Source organism: Bufo gargarizans, chromosome 1, assembly GCF_014858855.1.
Source record: "Bufo gargarizans isolate SCDJY-AF-19 chromosome 1, ASM1485885v1, whole genome shotgun sequence".
NCBI classification, from domain to species: domain Eukaryota; kingdom Metazoa; phylum Chordata; class Amphibia; order Anura; family Bufonidae; genus Bufo; species Bufo gargarizans.
The window spans coordinates 166,964,822-166,978,261 of NC_058080.1; the positions used below are offsets into that span (position 1 = coordinate 166,964,822).

At 48.2% G+C, this 13,440-nt stretch overlaps 1 protein-coding gene across 10 annotated transcripts in view; it reads right to left on the minus strand.

The window, feature by feature from the left end:
- RAPGEF2 (Rap guanine nucleotide exchange factor 2) overlaps positions 1-13,440 on the minus strand; it is a 246,713-nt gene that overhangs the window by 175,133 nt on the left and 58,140 nt on the right. Inside the window, exon 1 of one of the 10 annotated variants that reach the window (XM_044299976.1) lies at positions 2,198-2,215. The exons of the other annotated variants lie outside the window; for them this stretch is intronic. The gene's annotated coding sequence lies outside the window, so the exon portion shown is untranslated. Of the gene's footprint in view, positions 1-2,197; positions 2,216-13,440 lie in introns of those variants that run through there. 10 annotated transcript variants of the gene reach the window in all.

A 13,440-nucleotide genomic window follows, 5' to 3' on the forward strand; every position in this document is an offset into this window, starting at 1 on the left:
TCCTCCAATTTTGGTGTGATCTAACAGACCAAATATTTATTTATAGGACAATCCCTAATAGGAAGGTGTCTTCAGCTGACCACTCACCTGCTGATATGATTGAGGTGGATAAATGGAGATTTTGCAGATTTACCAGAAGCACAACAGGTGTATACTGGGCTATGCACAGTGCAGCTTGGCACTATACGCAGCGCTATGCGGATCACTGGGCATGTTGCTTTCAGCAATGATTTGTGCTGTGCTCAATCTAATTGCTTTATTGACTTAAAAGCATTATTCACGGCCATTCAAGCTCAACAGAAAAAGCTTGAGAGAGAAACCCCATCCTCCTGCCTTCAGGGATTAAAGATGGCTGGCTACACAAATAGTTCACCAACGTGGAAGCATCTAAAGATGGACAATTTATGTCCCCCTGATTTATGGTTAATGTGAGAGTCAAGCTCTTTTATTAAAACAGAGGAAATAAAAAGGTGACTATGCTGCAGCCCCCATGTTAGAGGTGTATGGGGAGGTTGCTCGTCTGCACTGGGTTCATGCAGTGAGCGGATGGACACAAGGCGCAATTCACAACCCAGTTGAGGATACGAAATATTTTTTATTATTTTTTGATTAGCAAAGACGACGCGTTTCGGGGTACGCAGACCCCTTTATCAAGTCTGTATTCTTGTCACCGTAGGCTAATTGGAGGTCACTCTCGTTGGAGATCCCTTATTTGGGGGGGGTTTTATGTTGCGGTCCGCACTGCTTTTGGATGCGGCCGGTGAGTGTCCTCCAGTGGTGGCGCTTCTGCACTATGCTTCTGCACGTGTGGCCAGTGGTGTGACACCACTGGCCACACGTGCAGAAGCATAGTGCAGAAGCGCCACCACTGGAGGACACTCACCGGCCGCATCCAAAAGCAGTGCGGACCGCAACATAAAACCCCCCCCAAATAAGGGATCTCCAACGAGAGTGACCTCCAATTAGCCTACGGTGACAAGGATACAGACTTGATAAAGGGGTCTGCGTACCCCGAAACGCGTCGTCTTTGCTAATCAAAAAATAATAAAAAATATTTTGTATCCTCAACTGGGTTGTGAATTGCGCCTTGTGTCCATCCGCTCACTGCATGAACCCAGTGCAGACGAGCAACCTCCCCATACACCACAATCCGCACCAAAGTGGCGGCTTGGCTCCCGCCCATGGTCAACTTGGACGTCAATTGGCTGCACCAACCCACAACACCCCACGTTTTTACCGCCACCAGAACTGTACTACCAAAAAGTACAAACTAACCAAGGTGAGTAGCAACCACTCACCCTGGCTAAGAACAAGTAACAACATCTCTTGTCAACCACCACCTATGAGCGCCTTCTCCCCTTTTCTCTTTTGCCATTTAACCCATGTTAGAGGGACATCTAAAGCCAGTGCGAGGACACCAAACAACTCATTAGTACAACATGGAAGAAAAAAATGGTTTATGTTCAAGGGTGATACAAAGGAATGCTGAATCGGCACTGGGTTATGGGCTCACTGTAATGCCCCTCTGTACTGTACATGATGGGGGGGGGGGGGGGGCTGTTTTCCATCACATGATTGCACACAACTGTATTCTCATTGTGGCCTGTGACAAAACCAGTCTCAAGCTACTAATGGTCCATAAAGAACCATCAAAGCACTATTGTGTCAAGTTGTTCCTGGGTATGGTTGTACTTCAGGTTTCATATTCCAAGCTGTCCAGGACATATTTAGCAAGATAATCATAAAAAATAAAATAAAAATAGGTCAATAATATCCGCTAACAAAGCCCTTTGCACTTTTTGATTATTATTATTTTTGCTAGTATTCTGTAATCCATAGTGGTTATAGAACGGCTCTGTGAATGGAGACTTTCATGTGGATTTCCTGGTGCTTCTGTGGACAAGTGGATTTCCTGGTGCTTCTGTGGTCCACAGAAGAGAAAGTCTCCATTCACAGAGCCGTTCTATAACCACTATGGATTACAGCAGATTCCAGAATACTAGCAAAAATATAAAATCAAAAAGTGCAAAGGGCTTTAAAAACCACCACAAACTAAAAGCTGCATCTACAAACAAACACCCATCACCCTGCACAGAATATCTACCATAATGCTGGATGGCTGTGATATTTAAAGGCGCTGCAGTGAGTGGTCCTGATGAAGTGTCTTGTACCAAGTCTTTCATATACTCACAAGTACCTCAAGACTGGCTTCTTCACAGGAGTCATTGATTCCCTAGGTCCAAAAAATCCATGCCATGGGCAGCATGCTAGGTACGTGCAGGCGGTGTTCTTAGGACGGGGTCCCAGTTTCCAGCTAACAATTGTGCTGCAGGTTGGTGACAAATGTGACAGAGGTGTCCTGTAAGGGCAGAAGGATCCGCAGTCCTCAGGGATTGGAAGAAGGACAGAGTGGAGGAGGAAATAACTCCCGTTACCTTATTAAAGCCAGGCTTGATGTGGTCGGGGAGTATTTACAAAACCCGGGGCAATGAAACCCAGGCTGCCACATACAATGGCGCCAAAAAGACCACATAGGGAAGGGCCCAGCAAAACACTGACACAGCTATCCGACAGAAACCTGTGGTTTCCATGAGGTCATGAGGAAAAGGTCTACCTAGTAGTACTAGATGTTTCTCAACTGCACCAGCCCTGCTGATAACTAGAGCCAAGAAGAATTAAAAGGGGTTGTCGGAGGCGAAATAAAAAAATTGCTTAGTGGCAGGGAAGGGGTTAAGATAATAATACAAGCTACGCTAACGGTACATGCACACAACAGTGCAGTTCACATTTTATAAATCCCATCTGCTTAGGCTAGCTTCACACTAGCCTTAAAGAGATCTGGCAGGTTGTTCAGACAGGGAGCTCTCTGGAGCTGGCACTACCGGGCACTACCTGGATGCCTGCCGGCTCCATTAACTAGAATCGGGACTGGCGGAGATTCAGCCACAACCCGGCATATAAGCCGAATCTTTTAACTTTTTAGTCTCATGCATATAATACAACAAAAATTACAGGTGAAACTCGAAAAATTTGAATATCGTGCAAAAGTTAATTTATTTCAATCAGTTATTGGAGCCAAAACCAGGTGCGGGTCAAAGAGACAGAACAGGTGAATATCTTTCCATTACACCTCATGTCTGAGTAGCTTCTACTCCTGGTTTTGGCACAAAAAAAAAAAAGATGAACTAACTGACCAAATAACTGATGCGTGAACTGGGCCCGAGCTGTAAGCCTTAATCATCCAAATTATACCAAATAAAGGTTTGAAAGATCTCGCTTTGCATGTAATGAGTCTCTCATATGTTAGTTTCACCTTTTAAGTTGCATTACTGAAATAAATTAACTTTGCACAATATTCAAATCTTTCAAGTTTCACCTGTAATTGTACAGGAAAAAAAACAATGGGGTCCCATTTATGTGGAACCATTATTTAACACTGAACCACATGTGATGACCTGATAGACCAGGGATCAGCTACCTTTGGCACAACAGCTATAGTGAAACTACGACTCCCAGCATGCACGCTAGCTTGGGTGTTCTGAAAACTCCCACAGAAGTCAATGGAGCATGCTGGGAGTTGTAGTTTCACAACAGCTGGCGTGCTGGAGGTTGCTGAGCCCTGTGATACACCTTTCTACAATGCTGATCCTTGGATGACAAAAAAAATCCAACATGTGGACCCAGGTAAGCCATTACACATGGAGAGCCTTCCATGGAGGTCACCTGTCCACACAACTGAACCCAATGTTGGTGAGACATGAGAATGAATAGAGTTCTGTCACCTTTTGGTTCATGACTGGTAGTCACCGGAGGGCTGTTCTTTAGGTCTACTATGTTAGGAAGTAATACACAATCACATCATTGTCTATTGACAGTCTGGGAGGTAACGGGAAGTTTACATCCAATCTTGCCAGATGATCAGGTTGCTGCTGGTAGATCCACCACCTACCACATGTCATTGCCTGGTATGAGACAAAGCAGTCTATACGGCTTGCGAACACAAGTACCTGTGTGTGACTGCTGCCCCCTACAGTCTGCTTTGTCTCTCCTCTATGCTTTACACTTCAGTTCCGCTTGATCAGTTATGCATTTTTTTTTTTTTTTATAAGCAGAAGTCATCAGTAGCTCAGAATGGATAAAATAATAAAAGCAACTAAGGCTGCTTTCACATTTGCGTTCGGGGCTCCGCTTGCGAGTTCCGTTTGGGGCTCCGCTTGCGAGTTCCGTTTAAAGGCTCTCACAAGCGGCCCCGAACGCTTCCGTCCAGCCCCAATGCATTCTGAGTGGACGCGGATCCGCTCAGAATGCATCAGTCTGGCAGCGTTCAGCCTCCTCTCCGCTCAGCAGGCGGACACCTGAACGCTGCTTGCAGCGTTCGGGTGTCTGCCTGGCCGTGCGGAGGCGTACGGATCCGTCCAGACTTACAATGGAAGTCAATGGGGACGGATCCGTTTGAATTTGACACACTATGGCTCAATTTTCAAACGGATCCGTCCCCCATTGACTTTCAATGTAAAGTCTGGACGGATCCGTCTGCGGCTACTTTCACACTTAGAATTTTTTTTTTACAATATAATGCAGACGGATCCGTTCTGAACGCAAATGTGAAAGTAGCCTAAACCGCAAACTAGAAGACCATTAGGTACCTGCCAGCTGAGGGGGAGCCTGGATTAGGTACCTGCCAGCTGAGGGGGAGCCTGGATTAGGTACCTGCCAGCTGAGGGGAGCCTGGATTAGGTACCTGCCAGCTGAGGGGGAGCCTGGATATTAGGTACCTGCCAGCTGAGGGTACCCTGAGAGGGCTACTGGATTAGGTACCTGCCAGCTGAGGGGGGAGCCTGGATTAGGTACCTGCCAGCTGAGGGGGAGCCTGGATTAGGTACCTGCCAGCTGAGGGGAGCCTGGATTAGGTACCTGCCAGCTGAGGGGAGCCTGATTAGGTACCTGCAGCTGAGGGGGAGCCTGGATTAGGTACCTGCCAGCTGAGGGGAGCCTGGATTAGGTACCTGCCAGCTGAGGGGGAGCCTGGATTAGGTACCTGCCAGCTGAGGGGGAGCCTGGATTAGGTACCTGCCAGCTGAGGGGGAGCCTGGATTAGGTACCTGCCAGCTGAGGGGGAGCCTGAGCCTGGATTAGGTACCTGCCAGCTGAGGGGGAGCTGGATTAGGTACCTGCCAGCTTGAGGGGGGAGCCTGGATTAGGTACTGCCAGCTGAGGGGGGAGCCTGGATTAGGTACCTGCCAGCTGAGGGGAGCCTGGATTAGGTACCTGCCAGCTGAGGGGGAGCCTGGATTAGGTACCTGCCAGCTGAGGGGGAGCCTGGATTGGTACCTGCCAGCTGAGGGGGAGCCTAGGATTAGGTACCGCCAGCTGAGGGGGAGCCTGGATTAGGTACCTGCCAGCTGAGGGGGAGCCTGGATTAGGTACCTGCCAGCTGAGGGGGGAGCCTGGATAGGTACCTGCCAGCTGAGGGGGGAGCCTGGATTAGGTACCTGCCAGCTGAGGGGGACCTGGATTAGGTACCGGCCAGCTGAGGGGGGAGCCTGGATTAGGTACCTGCCAGCTGAGGGGGGAGCCTGGATTAGGTACCTGCCAGCTGAGGGGGGAGCCTGGATTAGGTACCTGCCAGCTGAGGGGGAGCCTGGATTAGGTACCTGCCAGCTGAGGGGGGAGCCTGGATTAGGTACCTGCCAGCTGAGGGGGAGCCTGGATTAGGTACCTGCCAGCTGAGGGGGAGCCTGGATTAGGTACCTGCCAGCTGAGGGGAGCCTGGATTAGGTACCTGCCAGCTGAGGGGGAGCCTGGATTAGGTACCTGCCAGCTGAGGGGAGCCTGGATTAGGTACCTGCCAGCTGAGGGGGAGCCTGGATTAGGTACCTGCCAGCTGAGGGGGAGCCTGGATTAGGTACCTGCCAGCTGAGGGGGAGCCTGGATTAGGTACCTGCCAGCTGAGGGGGAGCCTGGATTAGGTACCTGCCAGCTGAGGGGGAGCCTGGATTAGGTACCTGCCAGCTGAGGGGGACCTGGATTAGGTACCTGCCAGCTGAGGGGAGCCTGGATTAGGTACCTGCCAGCTGAGGGGGCGGCCTGGATAGGTACCTGCCCGCTGATGGGGGAGCCTGGATTAGTACCTGCCAGCTGAGGGGAGCCTGGATTAGGTACCTGCCAGCTGAGGGGGAGCCTGGATTAGGTACCTGCCAGCTGAGGGGGAGCCTGGATTAGGTACCTGCCAGCTGAGGGGGAGCCTGGATTAGGTACCTGCCAGCTGAGGGGGAGCCTGGATTAGGTACCTGCCAGCTGAGGGGGAGCCTGGATTAGGTACCTGCCAGCTGAGGGGGAGCCTGGATTAGGTACCTGCCAGCTGAGGGGGAGCCTGGATTAGGTACCTGCCAGCTGAGGGGGAGCCTGGATTAGGTACCTGCCAGCTGAGGGGGGAGCCTGGATCCACTTTAATTATCCAAGATAATTGTACTTTCTGTCTCTGCAACTTGCAGGTAATTTCGCTTCACACCAGACAAAGCCGTAGGGATCAATAGTGCAGGCTTCATTACAAGATAGCGGTTTTCATCCACAGTTGAAAGGTAACACAACCGTTCTGATGACAATGCTCCTAAGTGGTGGTGATTCACTGGGCAGCTTTCCTCCCAGCAGGGGGGCCGCTATAAATCTATACAGATCATGAGAAATCCTCCCCCTATAATCAAGTATGCATCGCTACGTACAGTAAGGTACATCTGCCATACATACGACATAGAAAACTGATCAACCATATGGCGGACTGTTTGTATGAACAACACCCCCTCCCTGAAATAAAATCAGCCCTTACAGTTCTACATATACCATGTCTCCTGATAATCACTATGCACTGCTGTCGATAGAAAATCCAATGTCAGCATCCACCGTTCAGGCGTCAGGTCTCAGATGATGCCTCATATCATGCAAGTGTCCGAACCATTTGAACTTTTGATCAATATTCGAAACTTTTTTTTTTATTTTTTTTTAACTTTCTCACCAGTAATCCTTGAGCAAAATGTGCTGAAGTTTAAAGGGGTTTTCTCATCTCAAAAGAATAAATACATCTACAAGGCAGTGAGTCTTGATAGCACGGTCACCATCACAAGCTTTTCAAAAAGCACCCAGTGTGAGGTCCTAGGTGCAGAGAACAAGCAGGTCACAGAACAGGGGTGCTCTGCTTTTCCTTGCTACATAATAGCCAAGGGAACAGCAAGGCCATTCTTCTCAGGCTACTGAAACATTCACTTGGATGGGGCTTTTTGTGCAGGGAAGCAGCAGAGCCGAGACCAGTCTGATTGCCAAAATTACGGTACAAGACAAGGGTGTGAAAGGGGCTTCCTCCGGGGAGATTTATCAAGCAGGTGTAACGGAAAACTGGCTTAGTTGCCCACAGCAATTTCCAGCATTGAACAATTAAACCCCTAAAAGTTACTTTATTGGTATGCGTTAAACTGGAACTGGAGGGAGGCCGGAAGACCGGAAGTCGCTCTTTGGAATGCATATGCTTTCCAGCACTCAGAAGGGCGGCGCAGCACTGATCGCATAGCCCTGCCCTTAGGAACTAGTATTTCCGGTAGTTGGAACGCATGGGGCTAAGGTGGAATAGAGTTAATCACCAATGGCGTGATGCGGCGGTTCTTTTAACCACCTCCGGACCGCCTAACGCAGATGTGCGGTCCGGAGGTGGCAGCCCTGCGCAGAGTCACGCATATACGCGTCATCTCGCGAGGGCCGGGATTTCCTGTGAACGCGCGCACACAGGCGCGCGCACTCACAGGAACGGAAGGTAAGCGAGTGGATCTCCAGCCTGCCAGCGGCGATCGCTCGCTGGCAGGCTGGAGATCCGAATTTTTTAACCCCTAACAGGTATATTAGACGCTGTTTTGATAACAGCGTCTAATATACCTCCTACCTGGTCCTCTGGTGGTCCCTTTTGTTAGGATCGACCACCAGAGGACACAGGTAGGTCAGTAAAGTCGCACCAAACACTACACTACACTACACCCCCCCCCCCCCGTCACTTATTAACCCTTTATGAACCCCTGATCACCCCCCTGTCATTGATCACCCCCCTGTCATTGATCACCCCCCTGTCATTGATCACCCCCCTGTCATTGATCACCCCCCTGTCATTGATCACCCCCCTGTCATTGATCACCCCCCTGTCATTGATCACCCCCCTGTCATTGATCACCCCCCTGTCAGGCTCCGTTCAGACGTTCGTATGATTTTTACGGATCCATGGATAGGATCCGCAAAACACATGCGGACGTCTGAATGGAGCCTTACAGGGGGGTGATCAATGACAGGCGGGTGATCACCCCCCGTCATTGATCACCCCCCTGTCATTGATCACCCCCCTGTAAGGCTCCATTCAGACGGCCGCATGATTTTTACGGATACATGGATCGGATCCGCAAAACACATGCGGACGTCTGAATGGAGCCTTACAGGGGGGTGATCAATGACAGGCGGGTGATCACCCATATACACTCCCTGATCACCCCCTGTCATTGATCACCCCCCTGTCATTGATCACCCCCCTGTCATTGATCACCCCCCTGTAAGGCTCCATTCAGACGTCCGCATGTGTTTTGCGGATCCGATCCATGTATCCGTAAAAATCATACGGACGTCTGAATGGAGCCTTACAGGGGGGGTGATCAGTGACAGGGGGGTGATCACCCTGATCACCCCCTGTCATTGATAACCCCCCTGTAAGGCTCCATTCAGATGTCCGCATGTGTTTTGCGGATCCGATCCATGTATCCATGGATCCGTAAAAATCATACGGACGTCTGAATGGAGCCTTACAGGGGGGGTGATCAGTGACAGGGGGGGTGATCAGTGACAGGGGGGTGATCACCCTGATCACCCCCTGTCATTGATAACCCCCCTGTAAGGCTCCATTCAGACGTCTGCATGTGTTTTGCGGATCCGATCCATGTATCCGTAAAAATCATACGGACGTCTGAATGGAGCCTTACAGGGGGGTGATCAATGACAGGGGGGTGATCAGGGAGTCTATATGGGTGATCACCCCCCTGTCATTGATCACCCCCCCTGTCATTGATCACCCCCCTGTAAGGCTCCATTCAGACGTCCGCATGTGTTTTGCGGATCCGATCCATGGATCCGTAAAAATTATACGGACGTCTGAATGGAGCCTTACCAGGGGGGTGATCAATGACAGGGGGGTGATCCGGGAGTCTATATGGGTGATCACCCCCCTGTCATTGATCACCCCCCTGTCATTGATCACCCCCCCCCCCCCCCCACCCCGTAAGGCTCCATTCAGACATTTTTTTGGCACAAGTTAGCGGAAATTTTTAGTTTGTTTTTGTTTTTTCTTACTTAGGCCCCATGCACACGGCCGTGTGCGGGCCGTGGAACCGCGGCCTGGATCCCTCCTGAGAGCAGGAGCGCACGGCGTCACTGGTTGCTATGACGCCGTGCGCTCCCTGCTGCCGGCACAGTACAGTAATACACTGGTACGATCTATACCAGTGTATTACTGTACTGTGCTGGCAGCAGGGGGCGCACGGCGTCATAGCAACCAGTGACGCCGTGCGCTCCTGCTCTCAGGAGGGATCCAGGCCGCGGTTCCACGGCCCGCACACGGCTGTGAACAACGGCCGTGTGCATGGGGCCTAAGTCTCATATTCCACTAACTTGTGTCAAAAAATAAAATCTCACATGAACTCACCATACCCCTCACGGAATCCAAATGCGTAAACATTTTTAGACATTTATATTCCAGACTTCTTCTCACGCTTTAGGGCCCCTAAAAAGCCAGGGCAGTATAAATACCCCACATGTGACCCCATTTCGGAAAGAAGGCACCCCAAGGTATTCCGTGAGGGGCATGGCGAGTCCATGAAAGATTGAAATTGTGGCGTAGTTATACTGCCCTGGCAATTTAGGGGCCCAAATGTGTAAGAAGTACCTTGCAATCAAAATGTGTAAAAAATGGCCTGCGAAATCCGAAAGGTGCACTTTGGAATATGTGCCCCTTTGCCCACCTTGGCTGCAAAAAAGTGTCACACATCTGGTATCGTCGTACTCAGGAGAAGTTGGGCAATGTGTTTTGGGGTGTCATTTTACATATATCCATGCTGGGTGAGAAAAATATCTTGGTCAAATGCCAACTTTGTATAAAAAAAAAATGGGAAAAGTTGTCTTTTGCCAAGATATTTCTCTCACACCCAGCATGGGTATATGTAAAATGACACCCCAAAACACATTCCCTAACTTCTCCTGAGTACGGCGATACCAGATGTGTGACACTTTTTTGCAGCCTAGGTGGGCAAAGGGGCACATATTCCAAAGTGCACCTTTCGGATTTCACCGGTCATTTTTTACACATTTCGATTGCAAAGTTCTTCTCACACATTTGGGCCCCTAAATTGCCAGGGCAGTATAACTACCCCACAAGTGACCCCATTTTGGAAAGAAGACACCCCAAGGTATTCCGTGAGGGGCATGGCGAGTTCCTAGAATTTTTTATTTTTTGTCGCAAGTTAGTGGAATATGAGACTTTGTAAGAAAAAAATAAAAATAAAAAATCATCATCATTTTCCGCTAACTTGTGACAAAAAATAAAAAGTTCTATGAACTCACTATGCCCATCAGCGAATACCTTAGGGTGTCTACCTTCCGAAATGGGGTCATTTGTGGGGTTTTTCTACTGTCTGGGCATTGTAGAACCTCAGGAAACATGACAGGTGCTCAGAAAGTCAGAGCTGCTTCAAAAAGCGGAAATTCACATTTTTGTACCATAGTTTGTAAACGCTATAACTTTTACCCAAACCATTTTTTTTTTAATCAAAGACATGTAGAACTATAAATTTAGCGAAAAATTTATATATGGATGTCGTTTTTTTTGCAAACTTTTACAGCTGAAAGTGAAAAATGTCATTTTTTTGCAAAAAAATCGTTACATTTCGATTAATAACAAAAAAAGTAAAAATGTCAGCAGCAATAAAATAGCACCAAATGAAAGCTCTATTAGTGAGAAGAAAAGGAGGTAAAATTCATTTGTATGGTAAGTTGCATGACCGAGCGATAAACGGTGAAAGTAGTGTAGTGCCGAAGTGTAAAAAGTGCTCTGGTCATGAAGGGGGTTTCAGCTAGCGGGGCTGAAGTGGTTAAAGGGGTTGTCCCACGAAAAAAAGAGAGTCTACAGTTTTCAAACCAGCACCTGGATCTGAATACTTTTGTAATTGCATGTCATTAAAAATGTAGTATAGCCACCGAGTTATTTAATAAAATGTATCTGTATATCGCCACCTGCTGTTTGGCATTTTTCTTATTTCTTTGTCCGGCTCACTGAGAAGGCCGCACATGCTCAGTTTCATCCTTCAACTGCCTCCTGAGCTGTGATAGGGAGAGCATGGACTCGCCCCCTCAGCTGTGATAGGGAGAGCATGGACACGCCCCCTGAGCTTCAGCAGATAAGACACTCCCCTGAGCTGTCAGCTTGATATAAATCTAGCAGAGCAGTGAATGTGGAGATCTCTGGATCCATGTGAGCTACAGGGCCAGTTCTAGCTTTGTTAGAAAGAGATCGTCATGTACTGTATGATGTCTGATATTAATTTTTTACATTACTCATGGGATAACCCCTTAAAACCAGTTTTGATAAATCTAAACCAATGAGTCTGAGACCCACACCAGTGCTGAAATCTAAAGGTCTTTTTATGGTTCACCAATTGGTACTGGAGTCTTGGGTTCAGACCCAACTTCTGCATGGAGTTTGTATGTTCTCTCTGTTTGCATGAACTTCCTCCCACAATTCATAAACATACGGCTTGAAGACCTAACAAAGATCCATTCATCCCAGATCTCAGGTCTACCATCCTGCACACTGCTATTTAGTTACCACTAAAGTTGCCCAACCAAACAGAATAGCAACAGCTATTCCTCCTCACACCCACAAAAACAGACAGACATTCTCAGTTTGCCCAAGCGTACTGTATTGTAAATGGGGAGAGGCACTAGGCTGCTGCCCGACACTTCTGACAGCAGCCTATTTCCCCTGAGAACAAAGAATTGGGCATTCAAAGTCAACATGCCAGATCATTTTTTTTCCCCCAACATTTATTGGAGGCAGATTCTAGAGGCCCCATACAAGGCATAGCTAGCCAGTCCCACCAAAATCAGCAAGTCTGTATGGAGACCTTAAAATACAGTCCAAATTCAGGACCATTCTCCCAGATTCATAAGGCAAGATGCATCTACCTAAAGGATCAGGACTGATCCAGAAAACAGTTCATTTCCTATTGCAATAATTTGCCGTAATGAAAGTATATTTTATACTTCTAAAATGAGTAAAGCTAAGGGTTCATCTATTGTTGTAGGTTGTCAGACTGTCCCCAAGCCTGAACCTCTAACCTCTAGGACAGTATTGCTGTTTTCACACCTAAACTGCAGAAAACGTCCAGATTATCAGGTCCGGAGATTTACCAGAGTTGGCCTTTCACACATGTAGCCATCACCCCTGAGATGTGCCATGTCAGGTGCGTTCTCAATACAGAGGAAATGTTCCAGGTGCCTAGACAAGGGGCGGGAATGTTAGGCATGGCCACAGTGATTTTCTGGAACATTTACTGCGGTTTTCACATATGCGCTCTCTCAGACATAACGGCGAGTTAGTACTAGGGAGAAAAAAGGTCTGGATAAAGTCCGGGACTAATATTGTGGATGTGTGCGTTCACACATACAGCCCCTCCGGGTAAACTCCAGAAAATGTCTGGATTCCACTAAGTGTGAATGGGGCTTTAGTTTCTACTCTTCATTGGAGGGCCTAGGAATGACCTTTAGGAGGCTTCCAGCGGGCTGTGAGCCTGTAAAACTGCATTTAAATGAATGCAAATGAAAATCAATCTACTACAACTGGATCATCTAGAGTCAACTTTCAATATAAGACCTTAGCAGGGTATGCATAAAGGACTGAAGAGTTAAGAAATGTGCAGGTCAAGCTAAAGATGCAATATAATTTACAGCCCTAATAAATCCACTATAATAAGTACCGGAATATCAATCATGCAATGACAAAACTTCAGCTGCTTGAGAGCTTTACTCTGGGCAAACAAAGCATGACCTCCAGCCTGCCCCACCACACTGAGGTACTTCCTCCAAATCTCAGTAACCTAAGAGAATGAAATCTAGGACTCTCCCATGGCACTCGAGTCCCATTTTTTTTTCTCAAAGCACCAATAACCTGGCCTCAACAATAGGGAGGCTTTCATGTACGGTAAGAGGATGCATCTGTTTCCATTTGTGATGAAGATATGCCAAGACAGAGCGCCAGTCCATTGTGTCCAAGATGAATTCCAATTAAACCTACACCAGGATTATTATAGCATGTATACTCCTTGTCTTGTAGAGTCAGCCAGGGACGAGACTAAACAAGATTATATTGAA